At 37.5% G+C, this 24530-nt stretch overlaps 1 protein-coding gene across 6 annotated transcripts in view; it reads right to left on the reverse strand.

Annotated features, from left to right (window-relative positions):
* Nucleotides 1–19732, reverse strand: part of INPP4A (inositol polyphosphate-4-phosphatase type I A) — a 146699-nt gene extending 126967 nt beyond the window's left edge. For 5 of the 6 annotated variants that reach the window (XM_081326594.1, XM_081326596.1, XM_081326591.1 and 2 more), the window contains exon 1: nucleotides 19520–19700. The gene's annotated coding sequence lies outside the window, so the exon portion shown is untranslated. Of the gene's footprint in view, nucleotides 1–19519 lie in introns of all 6 variants that reach the window. The other variant, XM_081326593.1, reaches the window with a different exon arrangement.
* Nucleotides 19733–24530: the final 4798 nt, after the last annotated feature.

The following is a 24530-nucleotide window of genomic DNA, read 5'->3' on the forward strand; positions in this document are numbered from 1 at the left end:
TTGTACAGTTCTTCTGTGTAATTTTGCCACCTCTTCTTAATCTCTTCTGCCTGTTAGGTCCCTGCAATTTTGGTCCTTTATCATGCCCATTTTTGCATGAAATGTTTCCTTCATCTCTCCAATTTTCTTGAAGAGATCTCTGGTCCTCCCTATTCTATTATTTTCTTCTATTTCTTTGCACTGTTCATTTAAGAAGGCATTCTTATCTCTTCTAGCTATTCTCTGGAATACTGCATTCAATTGGTTGTATCTTTCTTTTTCTCCCTTGCCTTTCGCTTCCCTCCTTTCCTCGGCTATTTGCAAAGCTTCCTCAGACAGCCATTTTGCTTTCTTGCATTTCTTTTTCTTTGGGATGGTTTTAGTTGCTACCTCTTGTACAATGTTGCGAACCTCCATCCATAGTTCTTCAGGTACTCTATCAGATCTAATTCCTTAAATCTATTTGTCACCTCTACTGTATGTTCTTCAGGGATATGATTTAGTTCATACCTGAGTGGCCTAGTGCTTTTCCCTACTTTCTTCAGTTTAAGCTTGGCTTAAGCAACAAGAAGCTCATAGTCTGAGCCACAATCAGCTCCTGGTCTTGCTTTTATTGATTGTATAGAGCTTCTCCATCTTTGGCTGCAGAGCACATAGTCAATCTGATTTCTGTGTTGACCGTCTGGTGATGTCCATGTGTAGAGCCGTCTCTTGGGTTGATGGAAAAGAGTGTTTGCTATGACCATCGTATTCTCTTGACAAAATTTGATCAGACTGTGCCCTCTTCATTTTGTACTCCAAGGCCAAACTTGCCTGTTATTCCAGTTATCTTTTGGTTTCCTACTTTAGCATTCCAACCCCCCATGATGATAAGGACATCATTTTTGGGTATTAGTTGTATAAGGTGCTGTAGGGCTTCATAGAACCGGTCAATTTCATCCTCTTCAGCACTGGTGGTTGGGGCATAGACTTGAACTACTGTGATATTGAATGGTTTGCGTTGGATTTGAACTGAGATCATTCTGTCATTTTGGGGATTGTATCCCAGTATTGCTTTTCCTACTCTTTTATTGACTATGAAGGCTACTCTATTTCTTCTGAGGGATTCTTGCCCGCAGTAGTATATCTGATGGTCATCTGAATTAAATTCACCCATTCCTGTCCATTTTAGTTCGCTGATACCTAAGATGTCGATGTTCAGTCTTGTCATCTCTTGTTTGACCACGTCCAGCTTGCCTTGATTCATGGATCTTACATTCCAGGTTCCTATGGAGAAAAATTCTTTTCAGCATCGGACTTTCTTTTCACCACCAGATACATCCACAGCTGAGCGTCCTTTCAGCTTTGGCCCAGTCGCTTCATTCTTTCTGGCGCTACTAGTACTAGCCCTCTGCTCTTCCCCAGTAGCATATTGGACGCCTTCCGACCTGAGGGGCTCATCTTCCAGCGTCATATCGTATTGCCTTTTGGTACTGTCCATAGGGTTTTCATGGCAAAGATACTGGAGTGGGTTGCCATTTCCTTCTCCAGTGGATCACGTTTTGTCAGAACTCTCTGCTATGACCTTTCTGTCTTGGGTGGCCCTGCGCGGCATAGCTCATAGCTTCATTGAATTATGCAAGCCCCTTTGCCATGACAAGGCACTAATCTAAGAAGGGGAGTGATATGCTAATTACACACTATTGTCTTGTCTTAAAACATAATTCTAAAATCATATATTGTAGAATTATGCATTTGTTCAATGTTCTATTTATTCATGGTTTTGCTGCACTGTTTTCTGTAAAACTAACTTGCATTTCAGTATTAGACTCGTTCATTGGCATGTTGTATAAAATTATATATAAAATAAAGAATCTAAATTCTAAATCCTTGCATGTGAATATATTTATTGTGTAAAATGCTAACCAAGGCACCTTAGTCTTTTTGGAGTGTGAGATGATGTTGTGGGTTCTCATGAAGTATGAGTGCATGGGAACTTGATTTCTTGTAAACTGTTGGCCATAAGGATCCAATCCATAACAGCAGTGAATTTATCAGAATCTTTCTTATCAGTTCTTCTACTGTAGAACATGATTTATCTCTTTGGAAATTTCTGATATACATTTTCTACTGAGAATTTCTGTGACATTTAAACCAATGAATGGTATGTTGTACATTTTCACATGCCACTGATGACAGATGGAGACTTTTTCCAGGAAAGCTAAGATTTGGGTTACATACTTTCAAAGATATGCATATCCAGAAAAAAGGACTGAAAATGGCTCATATAATACTCACTAAATCAAACAATTCATACAATGGCTTTACCAAGTCAAATAATTTTCATTACAGAAAGAGAGAGAGGGAGAGAGAGAGAGGGAGGGAGAGAGAGAGGGAGAAGCCATACTTTTTCATTATAAAAAATGTATTAACTAGGCCCCAACTATGAAAGAATCTTTTACATCAAAACAAAATAACACAAAATAAATGTCTTAACTTAGTATTCATATCTCATTTCATACATAGATTTTGTACACAGTCTGACATAATCTTAACATGTCACTTAAAGATAATTTTCTATAAATATACAATGGGAGTTCTTTTTATTCTATTATTACTCTTTCATCTTATTAAGTCTGTACTTGCAAGTTATCAGATTTTATGTCCAGCATAAGCAATAAACCTTGATTGTGCAGCCATATTTAGGAACCTGGTTGCTGCATAAACTCACTGATGCCCTATGGCCAGATACTTCATTGCAGACAATATAGAAGCTTTACAAATGGAGAAGGCATACCTACTGCAGAACACAGAAATCAAAGCCAGTATTGTAGCTGCTTCACAATTTAAATTCTAGACCAGGTATGTCTAGCATGGCTGACTGGGGAATTCTGGGAGCTGAAGTCCACTAGTCTTAAAACGTTGCCAAAGTTGGATACCCCTACTCTAAGCCCTTTTCTCCCACTTTTCTGAGACCATGGAAACAGGTCTGGCCTAGACTGGGAACACCTGCACAATATTCCCATTCCAATTAAGTCCAGCCTGAGAACTGCTGGTTCTCATCAACTTCAGCCCTTAAAAGAGCCTTTTATTCAGAGCTGTTCCTGATAATTAAAAAGAAACTGCAGCTGTCAGAAGCAAGCCAACATTCATGTGCTTTTTCTGCAAAAAATTATTGCAATCTATTTGTGACAAGAGCCAGGCAATCTAGAACAGTTGAACAATAAATTTCAGGACATTCGTTTTACTACAAAGCTTGAAAGGCATATAACAAGAAAAACACCCCTTTAAAAATTCCACAACCTTTTTCTTTTAATGACCATAAGAAACTCTTAATTAATGACATATCTATCATACATCAGGATTTTCTTCTGTGTCTTACAGATGATGACACAAGTACCTACGTATACCCAGGTCTTCCACAACATGTTGCCTAAGGGGGAGTGTTTCATTGCCGTTATTCCTAGCCTGCACTAGCCAACCCAATCTAGGATAATATGATCTATGGATCCTAATCAATAACCTCAGTGACTTAACAGAATGATATCCATGTCTTTATCTTCAAAAGCAGACAGTAGTTTTAAAAGAAAAATATACTGACCTACATTTCTTCAAAAAATAAAAAAACCAAATTAAATTTGACAATCAAACTTAAATTGACTTTACACCTTTTGGGAGATTTCGCAAAAACTAGGCCAGGTCAAAAGACAAATGCAGCACACCTTACAGAAATGTTACTCTGACTGCAAATGGGATACAGAGTCACTGCATTGCTTCATATATCCAAATTCTACAGATTTTAATAACTATTCAGAAATTCAGCTTTGAATCAGCTGCTTATTTTAACACACAAGAAAGATCACCCTAGCCTGGTAGCTTATTATTTAAATTGCACTAAAAATGAATAATTTTAGAAAATAAAACTATCCAAGAATATACATCTTTAAATGCATACCTATATCCCAGAATTATTAAATCAAAATTTTAAAAGTGTTATACATTGTCCCAAAGTAAAAAAACAAAGCCAAGTAATATGCAAATTCTCACAGAAGCTACCTTTCTGGAGATGAATCCTAAGTGCAAATACTATAGAAGTTACTGGAAAGCTCACAACAAAGGAATAAGAACTATAGGGTAGAGATTCAATAAAAATAAAGCATATTCCACTAAAAATGGTTCTCTTTTTATATGTCATTGCTACAAGTTTTAAAACAAAACTATTTATGATTCCGCCTTCTTTTTCAGTCACCCAAACTGCTGACCATTTATCGACAAGCTCAGCGTCCTAACCCACTGAGCCACCGCGTCCCTTACATATATCTCTAGAGAACATTAATTCTAATTTGTTACCAAAGGAACTTAAAAATATTTGGGCAGAATTTATTTTGAAAGACTTGCAGGGAAAATTATAAGATGCAACTATTTATATTCATTTTTAAGTCAAATATGCAACATTCAGACACCTGGTGTTTTCAAGAAGTTTTTAATATGCTTAAAGATGGACAAAAATACATCTAGGAGCATAATAAGAAGAAAACCTATGATACAATGAAACCAAAAGCCACCAGCTTTCTAAATTTAGAAGCATGAAGTTTAGTAGTTTTAAAGACACAGCTAGAATTTGTAGAATAGAATAGAATCACATATTCTAGAATAGAATCTTCAGAAGTATTTGCAATTATCTATATAACTGTAACATGGCATCCCAGGTGCTCTTACTCTTACCTTAAGGAAGCTCATCCTATTATTGAGCAATTCCTATGGGTAAGTACTGGGTTTCACATTAAGATTTCACATTAAGAGGAGTAAAGGTGACAAGATGTAGAGACTTAGAAGCCTGGGAACCTATCACAAGTTAATGTAGCCATTACACAGAGGAAAGAAACTAGAAAAGCAATCAGTAGAAGAAAAGGTAACCCAATAAACCAAAACTGTAACAAAAATAGCTTAACTTCTTAAAGACACTCCAAAATAATGTATTTCGTTTTTGGCATTATGTTGCGTAGGTGGTGCCACATAACCTCAAAGCAACAGATGCAGGCTTGCGAACCATGACTACATTCAAAGCAGTGTATCATTCAAATAATGAAAAATTATAATAAAAGGAACAGGAGTATTAGGAAATATAACAAACCAGATTTAGAAGCATACTGTCCAGCAATTTTAATGACATACCTGGAATTTATAGAAGCCATCTTACTTTCTAGAAAGGAGACTTCAGAAGCTTTTGTAACAGGCATTTAAATCATTCTTAGCAGTATATTGCCTATGATCCAAACATCAAGAGAGTCCCAATTTTGTAAACTAGTGCTAATCTGACTTTCTTTGAAATCAATTCAAAAGTGTCTGATAATATTTGACCGGGAGGGAGGGGAAGGGAGGAAGAGAGAGGTTATTTCCAAGCATACAAACTGAGCACAGTCTGTTTTGCAGATCAACATTCAAAAATGCGAAACTCCTCTTACTGATAAAAACCAGCCCTGTCAGCCTTTTATCTCTTTTAACCAAGATCTTTAGCAGAATCTCTTGTCCTGCTAAAACAACAGGACTTTCTGTCCTTGACTTTCATACATAGCTGCAAAACTACATTATTTATTTATCTATTCAGATATTTGCTGAACATTGATATTGGCATCCAACAGCTAATTGCTGATCAAGTTAAACTTCTCTAACTAGTTTGATAACTTTAGCTGCCTTTTCTTATAGTCACAAAAATTGGTTTCCAATGATGTAAAGGGCAGGCAGCCATTCATTAATATAGGAGAAGCTAAAGTGCTGTTCCCAAAAAAATCACTAGAGCAGAGGAAAGGATTGAGCCCAATAGCAGACAATGAAGGAAATGAAAGACCAAAGTCACTTTTGCATACAGAACATCCACCAACACTTTTCCTCTATCCAGACAGTATTTCCCTTCACACAACATAGATCAGGAGTGTCAAACTCAATTTCATTGAGGGCCGCATCAACATTATGGTTGCCCTCAAAAGGCCAGATGAGTGTGACTGGGTAGGTGTGGCTGGGTAGTAACAGCCAACTAGGTGGGTGTGGCTGGGTGGGTGTGGCCAGCTCAACATGGCCGGCTTGACGTCTTTCATGTTGAGGGGCACCTATGTGTGGGGGGGGGCAGGCAAGGCAGGGAGGGGGGAATATGGAGGTCTCCAGAGAAGGAAGGCAAGACAAGGGTGAGTGCCAAAAGCTTGTCCACCAGAGGAGCCTCGCCGTCCCTCAGGCCATGTGGAGGACCCCCAGATGGCAGCGCAGGCTGCCCAGAGCCCTGGGCAATGGAGGGCAAGCACCCAGCCTGCCCTTCGAGCTCCCAGGGCACTGAGACCATGCATCCCAACCCTGCTTCCTTGAGGGGATACCCGGCCTCCTCGAGGCTGCTGCTGCTGCTGCTGCTGCTGTGTTTGCTCTCCTTCCCCTCCGGGCTCGCGAGCTTCACAGGCTGAAGAGCTGAGGGACGGAGGGGCTCCTGCTGGATGGGGCTGCTGTCATAGATGTTATATCATCAAATATACACTGAAGGGCAATTTAATTAGGTAAATTGGAAGTTAGCCAGCCATTCATATCTAAACTAAACTTTCTCTTCACTGGTGATCTCTATGTTGGTTGGACCCTAATTCCATAATCCCCATCATCCCCATCAATACAGGTTTTTTGGAGCAAGAGCAACTGAAATACTTCTATTCAAGAAAACTAAACTAGAGCACCAAAATAAAGATTAAAGATTTTCAAAAGCTTTCATTGCCCAAAGTCACCTTCATGAGATGGGCAGCTATATACATTTTATAAACAAATGAGGAAGCAGGAGGTAATGCAAACTGAAAAAAGGGAATAAAAAAAGAGTAGGTTAACAGATATGCATTTCTTACTTACATCCAGATGGGCTTATATCTGTGTATTCTACTTGTGATTGCATTGAGAGTTGCCAGATACCAGCTGTAAAGCCATCAATGAGTGCTTAGTCAGCACATCATGTTGATTCTTCCGAAATGGCACTAATTGCCAATCTGTTTTCAGATACAATTCCAAATACTAGAAATCATCACTAAAAGCTTTCCATGGATTTAGATCTGGAAGTCAAAGGGATTCAAATTCAACAGAAGTAAAGAGGCATGATGAATAATAGAGAAAATGCTGAGGGTTAGTGATTTACGTATTGTATTTGTATGCTGCATGCTTCCTTGGATTGGTCAATAAAAGCTATGTTTTCTATGCTACTGAGATTTCTCTTTGTGTCTCAACAAGGAAAATAGAATACAAGAAAGTGCCTTGTTTATATGGACCCCTACTTTTTTTTTCTTTTCCATTTCACTTTTTTTTCTGGCAGGTACTTGAACTATTAGATCAAATTTTACTGGTCTAATTTATTGTGTTGTATTATTTATCTGTTCATTTGTGATAATTGCTGTTTTTAAATTTTAAATTCCTAAATTTTGACTCTACAAACTTTAAACTATATTGAATACTGCATACAACTATACATATTTACATATATTTTCTAACAGGTGACTAATGTATGACTCATAGACAGTAGATCCAGAATATTAGGCCAATACTTGCTTCATGTATTATCACTACTGCAGGGATAAAAAGTATGCTGGCAGTTAAGAGTCACCTACAGATGCCTGAAACTCAATGCATCTGCTTCAGGTTGGAAATTTTCTTCTACTTCATGCAGTCTAGCAAACCCACATAATAATGTAAAGGGATGTAGGTAGCAGGAAGCAGAAAAGGAAGAATTCTTGTATAGAGGCTGAATTCCCAATGTAATAAACAGATTTGATCTTGTCACTTACAAGTCATATTTATAAAACGATTGGTATTCTCTTTGGAAACCATTCGTTTTCTCTAAAGATATCTACTCTTTTATAAAGTGGCTATTTTGCAGAGGAGAAAACATGTTTCAAGTTCAAGCAAAGAAGGTGAGTTAAGCATATACCTGAATCAATCTACTACACTCATCTCTTTATCCAAGAATGAAATTATTGTTAATCATTTTCTCCCCAAAGGAGAAAATGAGTTTTTTCCACTCAAAAAACAAACACCAGCAATGACTCATCTTTTAAAAAATGAAAATGCAAAGTGCCCTTTCATATTACGGTACTATCTCTGTGTATACATGTGGACTTTATTCCCAGGTAGTAATTAGGGAATGTGCATACATGTTATTTGAGTGACTATATGATTGCCTCTTCAAGGCGGGTGTGCACATGTGTTTTATGCTCTCTCCTTGGATTGCATTTTATGTTTGTGGATATGTGGATAGGAGTCATGATGGTGCAGTGGTTAGAATGCAGTACTGCAGGCTAACTCTACATTCCACTGCCAGGAGTTCGAACCTGACCAGCTCAAGGTTGACTCAGCCTTCCATGCTTCTGAGGTTGGTAAAATGAGGACCCAGATTGTTGGGGGCAACATGCTGGCTCTGTAAACCACTTAGAGAGGGCTATAAAGTACTATGAAGCAGTATATAAGTCTAAAAGCTATTTCTATTGCTACGTGTGAATTAGGAAGCACATGATAGGACTGGAGGTATGCGTCCAGGAGGAGCTAAGAATGGAGTATTTGCAGCATTCAATACCACACCCAACTACCTCTTCCAGAGGGATGCATTGGTGGGACTTTTTCCTGGAATGTTTTCCTCTGTAACCTCCTAGACTGATCAAGCCCATTCTCCAACTTGATCTTTCTTTGTCTGACTTCTCCCACTATTCCACATTTTGCTCTGTTTTGTTCAGTTTCCACAAAGTATCTTGCTGACAGCATAATTTAGTTCCAACTTTCTCTTAATGGAAAAATAAAATGGGAAGTAGAAAAGAAAAATATTGTGAATCAGATCAAATGCCATTATAGTTCAGAACTTCAGCATTTGGTATGCATCACCTTACTCTGCTAGTCTTACTGACTACTAGTTCATTTTTAAAAAGCTCAGCAATCACATCAAAATTGGGAAGGCTAATGCAGCAAAACCTGCCACCCTCACAAAAGCCATGGTAGATGGTAGCACTCTTCAAAGGCAATGTCAGATCTTGTCTGTTAGTCATTCAGAGGCTGGCAGGCAAGGTCAAGAGTCAGGCATGATAGGAATGAAGTAACTTGAAAACCAGGTTTTCTTCCATTCCATCTTATTTTGCAGAATACCAAGATAGGGGCATTCTGAGTTTCATTTTCAAGTCTCCTCTCAGAGTTGAGTGATCTTTTCACTGAGCTTGCTTGTTCCTTCCCTCCTCTCAAGGTGAAGAAATGTAGAGTTGACCTTATCAGAAGTCATCCATTTGAATGAATGGACTAAGAATCCAATCAGTAAGGCAAGTTTTGCTTTTTAGACCTATTTCATTGGATAGTTTAATGACTGTTCATGCATTTCAAGTAATTATATTAATTCATTTCCCCAAAATTGTAGGCAGGGAGTGCCACGTGATATATCGTAAGGACTGGTTGGTGAGTTAAGCAAATGAGCTGTTCACAAGATGGAACTGCCAAGAACTTCTGAAACTTTTAAACATTTTAGTAGTTGAGAGGAGGCTTTATATGAAAAAAAAAATCTGTTTTCCAGATGTAGCTTAATAGTTATACTGCAGAACTAATTTATGTCACCATGGTAATGTCTCGCAGGAATAGCTCTTTTAGGTTAGTTCATCTTCTGCAAATTCCCCAAGGCCAACATCAAAGCAATTGACCCATCTGATTCATCTCTACTCTTCCAGAACTTGCAGTGAGGACACATACTAAATTTAGGTTTCTGTCATAGCCCTCATTTGTAAAGAAGGTCCAATATCTATAAAAGCCACCTTTTAAACCATACCTTGAGGCAGCCAGCTCCCTAAATTAAAGGTTCTGTTTTATTCTAACAGTCTTATTAACCATTTCACTTAACAGTCCCAAATTATTCTGGAGAAGTGGGGAATTTATCGAGACCTCATCATTTTATAATTCTCAGCTGTCTCCTTCTCCAGAAGCCCCAAATTCTCTTTCTTCAAGTTCATCTTTCTCCATGAGTTAATAAAGAGACAACCAGAACTAAGTAGAAAGCTCCTGATACGGCTGAATGCCATATGAAAAAGTACATGAAAACATAATAGGAAATAATAATAGTTATTATTTTCATAACCTTCTAATAACAAAATATATAAACAAGCCAATATATACAGAACTTTCTAATTAGACTGTGCCAATTCAGATGCTAATCAATTATTCTGGAAGTATGGGATTTTTACTTCAGGGCATATCACTTGATACATACAGTAATTATATTTGACATTTAACTACTTGAAGAAATGATTCTCTCTATTATGTTAATTATATACATTGTTTATTTTAACTTTTGCTTCCTGTTTTAACTAGTTCCTAACTAATCCACAAAAGGACCTAAATTCTTATTTCATGACTCTTAACATTACTCATCAATGACAGAAGGGAAACTATGAAAAGCTTTTAAAAATTACATGTTTATGTAATTTCAAAATCTTTATGAAACAGGTGTTCCTCTGCAGAAACCATTGCTGTTTTTAAGATATTCAATTAAATTCAACATTCCTAAATGCAACACAAGCATCAGAAACTATACAACAAAATTAAAGGCAGAAAAAAATTACAAATCAAGTTCCCATGAGGAAGACAATGAGTTAAATGGATTTTTAAGGGAAAAAATTAATTAATTCATGGTACAGAGGCCTAGAAAAATCTATTAGTCATATCTACAAAAATTCTGCGAAAACCACCACCACCCCAATTTCAGATTAAATGTAGAATGGAACTTCTTCTACTTCTCTTCTTGAAGAGAAGATTCTTCTACAATCTTGAATCCTTTAAATTTTCCTACAGGGCTAGGGGCAGAAATCCAGCAATATTATGTAAGGTGAAAGAGTAAACCTGGTCCATGTCACATTTGTAAGCTCAGTGAGATGTGTCCGGGAAATGAACTCTTATTTTAGCCAAAAGAATAATTCTCATATTTTCTCAAGTATATACAACTTATTCAAGAATGACAGAGTTTAAAATAAGCACTAATTCATTTAGTTGATTAATCTTAAAAAGGAAACAATTTATCCAGATTTTTTTGCGTCACACTATGTTTTAAAAATACCGTATTTGCTTCAACTTTGGGGTTTTTTTATTAATCTAGAAACAAAATAAACTTGGAAGTCACAATGAAATAATTTAAGGAACTTTGTGTCTATATTGCTTAAAATAATGTTTTAGAGACCCCAGAAAAATATTTTTTTGAAATACTATCATCTCCATGACTCCAGACTACTATAATAACCAATGAATATGATTTATTAAATATGCAATAGTACCTTAGCCACCATTCATTTCAAAAACATGGAAGAAATATCTGCATTTATTAAAAGGAAGTAAAAAAATTCATATATTCTACACATGTCAGAAACAACACCTATTAGCTGAGCAAATGTATGTTTTCTGTGCAAGAAGTTCTGAGATTCAAGTCCTGGAATCTCAAAAAAGAACCAGATAATTTTTGCATAAAATAACTGCTTATCTTTGTTGATAATGCAGGCTTTGATGAACTAATGTCTGAGTCAAGAGAAGGAAGTTAGCAAATGCCCTGGCCTAAAGCGTATATTTCACCTCCTACTCAACTCCCATACGCACATATACTTAAGGATGTGGATAACTTGTAGCTGAGAGTCCCCACCCTCTTATGCAAATATTCAGCAGTGGAGGAAGGCTGAGACATACTAAATGATTTGGTTTATTTACTTCCAGTGACATCATGAACATATTTATAAATATTTATAAATATCCTCTGACATGTTGATCAATTTCTGGGCTGAGAACAAACCAAAACTGATGGGAATGATATTTCCCCCAAAGTATCTTTTTCCCCTCTATTTGAAACCACATTCTAATAAGGGGAAAGTCAAAGGGACATACATGTACATACTTAAAAGAGCTTGACTTGTTATTTTTCCCAAATGACTCACATTTCCAAAGAACAATATATATCATCATCTCACCAGTGAGTACATTAAATCTGGGGCCTAAATTCATCATACTGTGTTACTGCTTCCTCTGCTAAAATTGAAAAGATGGTTTGAAGATGGGGTATTATACAATATGAACTTGCCCACCTGATTTTTAAAGATATTTAATAGAGGTATGGGCACATAAATATGAAATATCTAGGATACTTCAGCAGCATCCAAGCTAGAAAACGCCCACTGTTCTTTTCCACTGGAAAGAGTGGGAAGGAAGGAAGGAAGGAAGGAAGGAAGGAAGGAAGGAAGGAAGGAAGGAAGGAAGGAAGGAAGGAAGGAAGGAGGCATTTACATTTTTGCCTTAGCTAAGGGCATTCCAGAAACTATAGAGTCAAATTTATAATCTAGTTATAATTTCTTACAAAACAGCAAATATAATGGCAATAGCAATTAAGTAACAGGCATGGTTGTGAAAAGTGGAAGAAGATATCTATGTACTATTGCAATTCTTGGTTCTGTAACCTTTAACTGAGGGAAATGGTATTATCATAAGCCAAAACTTTTTCAACAAAGGTATCTTAAAATAGCTAACTTACAGAATGCACCCAAAATCTGACCCATGACTCTCGTGGAATTGAAATTTAGCAAATTTTATAAAATATTTTAAGACATACTGTTATGACATGATACAAAATGTCATAAAACATTTCTTGTGATCAGCTCTAACGTTTGACTGTGCTATACAGTTCAACATGGACTAGTTTCAAGACAGGTACACCTCTGATATCTCTGAATTTTTAAGAACTTTAAACTTTTAAGTACATTAGAAGCTCTGCCACTATTGAAAGCATTGAGGAATCTGGTAAGAAAGTATCTCTGAAATGATGACCCAAAAGGTCACAAGTTGTCTAGCTTGAACTAAAACTGCACAAAAATAAGACAATTATCATAACTTGCTGCAGAATTGCACAATCTTGTTTTCTACTACTCTACCCAGAGAGATCATCACTAAAGTAATAAAAATTTAATGTCTCATAGTCAGACAACATTTACTAAATTGCATCAGCCTGATTTCCCAACCAGAAAACAATTTTTCAAAATAATTAGGAAACCACAGAACAGACACTTCATACTTCTGCTGAGATTCAAATAATCTTTTACCTTCTGTTTTGTGAACAGTTCCTGGCCATCAAAATTAACAATTAATTGAAAGTTCATTGTTTAAAACAGGAATAATGTCTTCACTCTACAGTTAGCATTGATTAAACAGACAAGCAGCATCACAAACAGAAGTCAACATCCCCAGAACTATTCAGGGTAATGTGATTGCCAATTCAGACACACAGTGTTCAAACAAACTTCCTTGAAATACACCTTGTTGACTTGTACAAGAATACTAAATTTGGGGGAGAGTAATTGCTATGACCCAGTACATGCTCATTTGAAAGAAAAGAGTTACAGGTAGTCCTCAATTTACAGCTATTTGTTTAGTGACCATTGAAGTTAAAACAGCACTGAAAAATGTGACTTATGACCAGTCTTCACACTTAATGAGTAGCAGCATCTCCATGGTCATGTGTTCAAAATTCAGGTGCTTGGAGACCAGCATGTATTTACAATGATTGCCATGTCCTTGGGTCACACAATCACTGTTTCCTCCCAAGAAGCAAAATTAATGGGGGAAGTTGAAATTGCTTAATGACTGCGTGATTCACTTAACTGCAGTGATTCATTTAGCAATCATGACAAAAAGGTTGTAAAATCCATCTTGACTAACTATCAACCACCTTGCTTAGCATTCTAGTCCCCGTTTTGGTCAGATGTCAAGGACTACTTGTAAAGAGGTCTAGAATCCTAATCAGAGCATGTTTGTGAACTGAATACCACCATAAATGTTCTCACAAATGTTGCAACAAGTGTTTCACTGCAGAAGTGCCAATGTTACCATAAACAGTGTTTCCAGGATGAACTAGAACATGTGAAAATGAAATATTACTTTAAGAAATAATTTTATCACTTGATTGTTCTTTATTATTAAAACACTTTGTATTATCTTTCACATGACAAATTCTCAATGTAAAATATTATACTTTCCTTGTTTTTAATCTTTTGCTCACAAGAGCAGAAGGAAATGGAAAATAATAGCACTTTGCTATTATAAAGCTACTATATTAGGGAAAAGCAGAGCCAAACTGTTAAACTTCTGGTTAGAAGCTCTTATGCCAAATGTTTTTATCCCACTTCATAACTAAACCAAATTATACATAATTCTTCAGACTCAACAGTTACAACACAACAGACACAGTCTGGTTTAATTCAGACAATGAAAAACATATTTCTGTATAGAGAAGCAAATATTCCTTCCCAGTGCTCCAGTTCCCTGTACAAAAAATGGCACAAAACCCTAGTAAGCATCACAACTGTGACATAGTACTAGTTTTCCACATGCATGAATATGTTTGCTTCTGCTCAATGAATGGCAAAAGGCAATAGCAATAGCAGAGCAAATATATCATGCTCTCTCCTAGAAAGCAATCATATAAATTCATTTACAAAATATATTCTCTGGAAGAGATATTTGCATAGTCTGGGGCAGCAGGTAACATGGCAATACTTCCTCAGTTACTCCAATTAGGATAATTGCCACTTCTTTTGTGCATCATAGGCCTGTCCAGCATAGGCACTAGAATGCATGACTTGGCTGAGGGAAGCTAAGACTTCCTATAAAAACAGACAGGCAAACTTGTATCATGGTAATTGGCATCCTTAAATGCCTTTCACCTATAGTTCTGACAGCTAAAGCACATATATACTACACTTACATATTTCGAGTTATAGGAGTACATTACTGCTAAGTCTACTCAGACCATACAAAAACACACATAAATAAGATATTAAACATACGTTTGTTTTATTTTATTCTGAATGTATATTTGCAATTAGAAGATATTATATTCCTTTTTCCTGATGTATTTCTTTCAGGATCTTCCTTTTCTTTACTTTGTCTTTTACCACTTCGGGTATCAAGGAATCTTTCAGGACCACTACAATTATTTTATAATCCATAAAAAATGGACCTATTTCCATTTTTCTAGAAATGGTTTATTTCTAAGAGACCACAGATTATATTCCAGTGCTAATAGTAGCAAAAAGTTAATTTTCTCATCTGTTTGGAGTAGTTCTAAATAAATTGAAGACTTTTGTTAGAAATGTTATCTTAATGTTTTCGACATTGATGAGTCAACAGAAAAAACAATGGCAGAGAATTTAACACTTAAGGTAAGAGCAGCAGGCAGGAATTGCTTTATTTGGGATTTCACAAATAGTATTTCTACTGTATAAAGCATCTTCTTGTGAAGCTAATACCAGCTACAAGGGAATAAGATTAATAGTTTTTTTTTATTGAAAAGTTTTAACATACATTTTATCTTTAACAATCCCCCCTCCCCCTCCCGTACCCATCCCTCCCTACCCCTCCCCCCCTTCCCCCCCCACTTCCCAGAGCTAAGTACAAGGTATAAAAACAAAAAAAACAATCATAAACATCCATATGCTAACAACCATAAACTCTGAAACCTGTCACTCTCTAGCTCATATAGGGTAACTACAAACACTATTACTATTAAGTATACGAAAAAAAGAAAAAAAGAAAAAGAAAGGAAGACTTATTCATATGCTACATGAAACTTTTTAGTCCCATATTTGTTCTGGATATACTCAATCCATTTTCTCCACTCCATGATATAACGTTCTTGCGAGTGATCTTTCAAATAAGCCGAGATCTTTGCCATCACTGCTAAGTCAGAAACCTTTAAAGTCCATTCTTCTATAGTCGGCAGTTCCTCCTTCTTCCAATATTGACCTATTAAGAGTCTTGCTGCCGTAATTAAATTCAACATCAACTTAATGTCCACAACCGTAACATCTGTAATTATACCCAACAAAAAAAGTTGCGGGCAAAACTTTATCCTTTGCTTAAAAATCTTCTGCATGTTCCACCAAATTTTTATCCAAAAGGCCTTAATCTTTTTACAAGTCCACCATATGTGAAAATATGTTGCATCTTCATCGCCACACCTCCAGCACTTGGGCTGATAGTTCGGATACATACTTGCAAGCTTTTTAGGATCTAGATGCCATCTATAAAACATTTTATAAAAGTTCTCTCTTAAGTTTTGAGCTTGTGTAAATTTTACGTTCCTCACCCAAATCTTTTCCCACGTGTCCATTGTAATAACTTCTTGGATGTTTTGGGCCCATTTTATCATACAATCTTTAACAAGTTCTGTTTCTGAGTCAATTTCTATCAATGCAAGATATATCCGTTTGATATGTGCTGGACCCTGATTTCTAATTTGCTTTATCAGATTTTCATCAGTCATTGTAAAACCAGTTTTCTGATCTTCTTTCCACCTGGCCCGTAGCTGAATATATTGGAACCAAGTTTGAACAATCTTCTCATCTCGCAAGAGACTGTACGATTTCAGACACCAGACATTTCTTTCCAAACTTAAAATCTCCTTATACGTAGTCACATCATGTTTAAAACCAACATTTATATTTTCTATTGCGTGTTTTGGGATTGTCCACAACGGTATCTTACAATCTGCCTTATATCTATACTTCTTCCAAACTCTCAACAATGCCTGCCTTAAAATATGTGCTTTAAACACATTATCTACCTTCTTATCATACAACAAATATGCATGCCAGCCAAACAACAAGTCGTGGCCCTAAGATTAATAGTTTTTAAAAGCAGACATATACTACCATGTTTGCATTTTGCACAGAATCTAACTATATTATGTTCACCATAAATAGGAGAAAACACATGATGCATAAATAAACTCTTTACATACTAGGATTAAAGAATGTGAGTAGCAGTCTTGGAACTGGAAAAAAAGACTTTTAGAATAAACAAAACTAATTTTATTAGGATTTATTTCTATCAGGGTGAGAGATAAGTAATATAGATTACAATACTTCTGGTTGGAAAAAGACCTGTAATTAAAATGAATATCTTCCTTAGATTGAGACAGCAATTCCAGGAATTATCAAATGACATCCCAGAAAATAATGGTAAAGTACAGTGAAAGAAAAATCATATGTATGTAGGCAAAAAAACATAGCTATTAGTCTGCTATCTATAAGCATAAGGAGCATATCTGTGCCTAATTTAAAATGGCCTTTTAAAACAGTAGAAAAATGGTGAGCATAATTGTGACTTAAGAAATGTCATGCAGAACTTGTAAAAACACTGTCACTGTTAAAGCTAAAGCTAAACTAGGCAAATGATTTAGCAGGTCTCTACTGATTAAGGGGTCTGTATCTATCTATTCAGAAAGAGATATCCCCTTCCATCATATTGACTCTATTATCACCATATACTGTAATGCTTTGCATATAGAACCATCAAATAAGGACCTATTATTTCCTGTCAAGCTATACTGTATCTTATTTATGAAGAATGAAGCAGGATATTTAAACAACCAGAGACTATGGAATATAGCCTTAGCTGAAAATGTAATCAAACAGGAGAGGCTGAGCAGAAATATTAAATAAATATTTTTCTTCAATACTATCTAGGTTTCTGGTTCATATTAAGCAAGAAGCTGAAAATATCCAACCCTCAGTTTTTTGGATAATCATGAACAAGTGGCATACTGTAGCAATGAGTAACTTCTTGTATAGTTATGTCATCAATAGTTGTATTAATTTACATAATTACTATTTATGTATGTGTGTTTGTATAGATGTGTCTTTAACAAAATAAAATTTAAAAAGAAATCTATCCAAAATTACTGCAGGATGGTTTCATTAAAAGTTTGGCTAACATTGTTTTTAAAGCAATAGCATTTGTATTCTATTTTCCAGCAAAAAATAGCATTCTTTTTAATGATACATGGTCAAAGTCCAGGTAAGGCATATTTAGACCCACCAAATCAACTGAAATTGAGCTTTTTATCCCCCACTGATTTCAAGGGGTCTTCTCCATGTATGACAAAAGTTCAGCTGCCTGTTGTTTGCTGCACTATCAATCTGCCCCCATTACTATAACCTCCATCTTGTGGCCAACCCATTGCTAAGGCAGGATAAGTTAATTCAAAGTGCTTTTGAAGAATGGAAGCAACTTCCTACCAACTGCAAAGACTTTTCACATGGATAATCTATGGCACTTGGAGGATGGGCCTCCAGCGGTCAGCGAACTGCTGGGTTCCAGATGAACAAGCTGATCTGCTGTAAACCCATCCTCTCCCATCAAACTACTGGGCTCTGTGCCTGCAGTTCCATTTATGCTTGGCTGCCAAAGAAACTAGACACCTCCCTTACACAGCTATTTTCTCTTTTTTCCTTAAATTCAAACACAGCAATATCAATATAATGTAAGATCAAATGCAGATCTATTGGGAGATTGATATGTCCATTGACAAACTGAAATACTGCAATCTTAAGAAGCAGAAACATCTGAAACTGATAAATGAAATTAACATCAAGCACCAGACCAAGCAAGATAGGATGAGATATTATAAATCAGCTGGAACTTTGAAGTTACTTAAAGAAAGTCAGATCAAGGGTCAAAAATAAACAATTCAAGAAAGACTTTAGATAACCCCAACCCCCAGCAGACCCCAGTAAGAGAAAAGGAGCTGTTCTGGCAGCAGCGCCTCCTCATTTGAGATTGGCCAGAGGTGAGGGCAGCAACACTACGGGTCTTGCTGCTGAGGCATGGTGAAAAGTGTGGGCAATTGTTTTAAATTAGAAACCCAAGCCTAAAATTAAGCCAGTCTTTGTAACAGCTCCTGGGTCACTAGCACTCTACAAGAAACTGTGAGTAGTTTTAACAAATATATTTTATCATAAAACTTAGGGTTATCTTGGGAAGTTATCAAGCTGATCCCCTTTAAAGATCTCATTATCAATTCACAGGACAAATCAGGAACCTATAATGTAATAATCTAAGTAAAAGGCCGTTCACATGCCAAGAAACCAGATTAATGAAGAAAAAGCCTGGCCCAGGGGCAAGAGCTCCCGGGAGCCCATTCCGCAAAACATAACCCTGGCTGTCCTAGAAAAAAAAAACCCTGAACCTACTAATATACAATCATCTCTTCGTCCTCATTATTTCTGGCCGATGCACGCCCTCCAGTTTGCATCAGACAAATGCAGCGCTCGGATCACACCAACGCCAGAGAAAGACATCAGCATCCCTCCAACCGGTACTACGAGGCAGGCACATCCGTGGTTGTTAAATATGTCCTCCCCACGACGTCGGCGGGCCGAGGCAAAGCATAACCCGTCACGTGCCGGCTTTCCCCCCCCCCCAAGTTGACCAAACAAAACCGAACAATGGAGTAAAAAGCTGCCCCTTCTGAGCACAAGCGGGGCAGCACGGACCCCCCCCCTTCCGGTTTATTTGACAGCTCCTCGCCAAAGCAGGCGAGGGAGAGGACGCAGCGCCAAGCCGCCGTTAGCCCTCCTTCCCTCCCTGCCGCTCCCCACCCTCCTTGGCTGGGGCTCTTGCTGCAGAGTTTTCACTCCCCCCCCCCAGGGAAGCAGCTTTTGCAACCGAGAGCGCGGGAGGCAACCAGTAGCGTTTGCAAGGGCGCCCGTCTTACCTCGCGCCCGCTCGGACTAAGGGAGCCGCAGCTTCCTCAGCAAGCCTTGCGCAACATGCTGGACTGGCTCGTGGCCCTTTGGGTCCGAACAGCTGCGGCTGCAACCTCACCTTCCTGTCGGATGTGGCTCTTCTTCGCACCCTAGAGTAGCTTGTGCTACTGCAGCAACCCGGGCTCCCTAACGCGCATATACCCAGGCAACTATGACGCCATAATCCACCCAGGCTCCTCCTCCTCCTCCGTCTCCCGTTCTTCAGCGCTTGCGCCGCCTACCGCTTCTCTGCCCTCAGGGCCGCTCTTCGGCCAGCCCGATCGCTCTCTTGCAATTGGGGGGTCTGACCTTGCGCGCCTCAGCTGCAAAGATCCGGATTTCGTTACTCCTGGTGACCGCCATCTAGTGGTCGCCTGATCTTTTACAGCGCAGCTGCGGTAACGGTCGCCTATGTGCCTCTCAGCATGTAACATTAAGGCCGATTTGTTTCCCTTTAGGCACATTTTGAATGAATAGTGCGTAAACACAGGAAATGCCTGCTCATATGAATCTGAGCACCGTTACCAAGTTCTTATTTTAGCTGTATATACTGTACTCTTAAAATCAAACTGCCCTTGTTGGAATGGGCTAAAAAGGCAGCATTTCTCGAACTTGGAAAATTTAAGAAATATGGAGTTCAATTCCCAGAATTCAAAGAAGTCCCAGAAATCCTCAGCTAGTAGAGATAGTGAGCCAACCAAAACAGAATATTTATTTTCATTACTAATCTCCATAGTTCTCTTCCTCCTCTTCTCCTTCTTTGAAGTCAGAAAATAGTTTTTATTAATCAATTTTCAAACAGACATGCAGTACATAAAACAAAAATAAACAACTCATCAACAGGCATGTACATAGAATGAAGGCTATTGCTAAGCTCATTGATTTGTGCTTTAAATTGTAAGCCGCCCTGAGTCTTCGGAGAAGGGTGGGATATAAATGGGATTTTTTAAAAAAGGAAAAAGCATTGGAAAAGTTTCTCTCTTAACGTGCCTCAGAATAGGCAATAATTATAGCTCTGCTGTGATGAGATTAGGCTCCTTTCACTGAAAAGCTTCAAAATGATTTTACAAATAAACCTGCATTTCAAATTTTGTGAGTCATTCTAGTATTTCCTGTTTCCTTACAAGAGTAAAAATTACTATTCAATGAAAATAAAAATGAAAGAAAAATAAACTTAAAAGACACATGTTGCTACTTTTGTACAATTTATTTTGGATGTAGCTAAATGCAGCCATCTAACAAACATGATGGTTTGTAATCTTCATCTCATAAATTTCACCCACCCACATATATAGAGTACACAGTGCTTTTCAGAAATTATGTATACAAGTACATAATATACTATCTGACTAGGAAATTGTGCGAGTTGAATTGTATATCAATTATTTGCTGAAGTAGCAAGATTATGAAAAAATATATAATTCATATGCTACTTTGGATAAAAACATTTGCAAAAAAGATACTTCATGACATGCATGAGCACAAAGGAAGCATCCCACCTTAAAATCACTGCATCTTTTTTCAGATTATTTATTAAACTTGTATGATACTCAACTCAATAATATCCATACAGCTACTTCCAAAACTACTTCCTGATCATCTTTGCACTTACAGTCACTTCAAAATGATTCGTTTTCTGAATAACCTCTTTCAAATGCCTTGCACAAAATTGAAAAAGTCTTAAGATCAGCTTAGTTCCTTTTGGGATATTTTGAAACAGGAAAATAAATCTTTTTTGTTCATATTAATAGCAATCAAGATAATGCATTAAATTGAAAATAATATTCATGCTATCGGTATGCGACAGGAAGTCATAAGTTGCGGTCATGTGATGTCATGATTGAAGACCCAGCTGTTTCACTTTAACAACAGCAGCAGAACAGATGGTATTAAGTCTGGTGTGGTAATGTCATGTTTCAATATACAACTGTGTTGTTTAGCAATTGTGATGACCCACGGCACACACAGAGGCAATGCAGTCAGCTGGCAATTCAAACCTCCCTTTAATTACTCCAAATTAAATGTGCTCCCACGTTTCTGGCAAGCCTCAGAACAAAGGAAGACACACACATCTTCAACCGCTTCTGGCTGCAAGTAGTTTCACACACAGTCTGATTAGAAATTTACTCAAGGCCATGGAGATAACAAGGAATGACACATACATTCCAAATCTGTCTGTGGAAATACAAGCTTGCCTGAGCAGTTTGAGAAGAGAAGCCAAAATACAATCTGAGGTATTTGAACATCCAAGCAACGTTGTCAGTCAGTCCAATGGTCAGAGTTTCTGGGTTGCCAAGCAGAAATCACAACACAGAACAAAAGATCAGCAACAACACACAAACTCCAAGGAATTAGCATTTGTTCCCAAGAAATGCCTCCCCCCACAGCGTCTCCTTAAGTCTCAGTCTTCAGGTGTGCCTTGTGGAAAGGGGCGGGAAGCGCTCTTCCTGAGTAATTGAGCCTGCCTGCATTGTTCCCTCCTTCTCTCCACTCTCCATGCTCTAGGATCACGAGGGGGTGGCCCTTGCTCATCGCCTGAACTCTGTCTCTCCTGCTCATCCATAGTTGGTTGCCTGTAATTTTATAACAGAAATCACATATAAAAAGTGATTAGAGGTTTAGGCAAAAATAACAAAATGGAGTACAGGAAGAATACTCCTGTAGAATATACATTCTACAAAGCAACAATACGTTTTGGAAAAAAAAATAAAACCAGCTAGTCTTCTCCAGTCTGCTATCCTTAAGATGTGTTGGCACCATACCTTTGGACATTTCCAGCTGAACGCCACAAATGTTAACCATTTTCAAATGAGTTCTAGAGCTTGTTTTCTGAAACTGCAGTGTTTGCAGAAAATGTGTTCCACTTCAATTTCTGGATCAGGATATTCATGAATGTTTGTACATTTACAGTACAAACATGTACAGTAGATACATTTATCTACTTCAGTGGATACCAGCTTACATTATACTGTATGACTTCATACTTGTATATCCTTCCCAGAACTACAGCATATTTCTTAGGAGAATAAGTTGTCTACTTAATTTAACATTTTTGCAGAACACTTGTTAAAACAATAAAAATATATGTACAATAATATTACATATTGAAACATTACTATAGGATGAATCAATCTATACCAGACATGTCAAACACAAGGCCCAGGGGCCGGATCCGGTCCGCGAAGTGGTTTCATGCGGCCCGCGAAGCCATCCTGGAAACAGTGAGGGAATGGCCCCCGCTGCCTTGGCCCTGGCCCAGAGACCCTCCTCCTGCCAGAGACCCTCAGATCTGTCCCACTCCTGCCCAGGCCCCCATAAGCACCCTTGATGCGAACGATGTAGAGCTGGCCACGCCCACCCAGTAGGCCATACACACTCTAGCCACGCCCGCCCAGTAGGCCACACCCACCCCGGCCACACCCACCTGGCCCCCTGAGGGCAACCACAATCCTGATGCGGCCCTCAATGAAATTGAGTTTGACACCCCTGATCTATACAATAATTCAGTTCCTAGAAAAATAATACCCAAGATTAAAGAGATCAGTTGAAATTAAAGATTTTATTTACAATATGATATCCATAAAACTGCCAGACTTTATTTTCAATTCAGTACCTCAGATATTCACCGTGCCAATCATTTCATTGTATCACATCCAGGAATAGCTTCAAAGGAATCCCAGAGAATTTTGATCCTTCAATCTGCCAAAAATATCCCCAAGATTGCATCTTAAAAAGCAGCTTCAATATCCTTTTATCCCTCTGAATCTTGTTCTGTTATCCAACTTTAAGGGAGAAAAAAATAAATAAAAGTAAAAATTATTAACTTTTTATTACATAAAACTTCCTACAAGAAGTTTTTATTTTATTTTAGGAAGCTTATAAGAAAATATGGCAATATTAGTATATAGTCCGGATTATATTTCCTGGAAGGAAATTTCCTGGGAGGAAGTCTAAATGGGTAACTTGTTTTAATTTTTTTACTGAGTTTAAAATAATTTAGATTAAAAGTAAATTCAACATTTTAAAAAATGCCAACAAAAGCAATATTTCCAGCAGTTATATAATAAGCACTTAAAGCTATTCAAATAGCTTTTTTGGAAGTCATGTGGGCAATTGTTTTCACATCCATGCATAATTCACTGGAACATCTACAGTATTTTTTTCATAATTTTATTTTATAGTATTAGAAAACAGTCTAACTTCAAGTTCTTAGTGAGTGTTGGAATTCATAGAGTGAAACAATATTAAAACCATGTTGTCCAGGTTGGCGGGATGTAAAAAATAAATATTACTATCTTGAATCAGTCTTGTAAGCTCAGAAATAAATGCATTTTTAGAGCCCACTTGATGTATTTATGTCTTTGCTTTATCTGGGATTTCTAAAACTATTGTTGACTAAGAATGTCATACCCTGTATATTATGTGATTAATAAGCAAACCTAATAGTTATGTTCCCTACAGCTATTTTTATGTTATGCTGCTTTTAACTTTTGGCCATTTCATCTTGTATTTATTTTGTTTTGACTGTTAGTTGCCCAAAATCATGTATATGAGATTGATGACCATAAAAACTTAAATAAATAAACAAAAACTCAAGCTGAAAAACTAAGAAACGATGTCTGTACTGATGATTGTATATTCCATAGTGAAAGTCTGAGCATGGAGATCTTCTCTACCTGCTCAGCCACCTCCAATGTAGCAGGCCCCAGGCTTAGCAGCAGAGCCAAGTTTTCAGGCTTTTCTGGAAGACCAAGAGTATGGGGGTGGACCTTACTTCCAACAGGAGAATATTCCAGAGGCTCTTCTCCTGCACACCACCAACCAAAATTCTTTGGCAGATGGGATCTGACGTAGCCCCTTTCCACTGGAACCAGTGGCATTGGCTAGTTTGATCAGAGTGATACGACTCCTCAGATATCCTGGCTCCATGCATAAAAGACTTTAAAGGTTATGACCATACCTTGAATTGGACGCAGAAGC

This window comes from Vipera berus, assembly GCF_964194415.1.
Source record: "Vipera berus genome assembly, chromosome: 4".
Lineage (NCBI taxonomy): Eukaryota > Metazoa > Chordata > Lepidosauria > Squamata > Viperidae > Vipera > Vipera berus.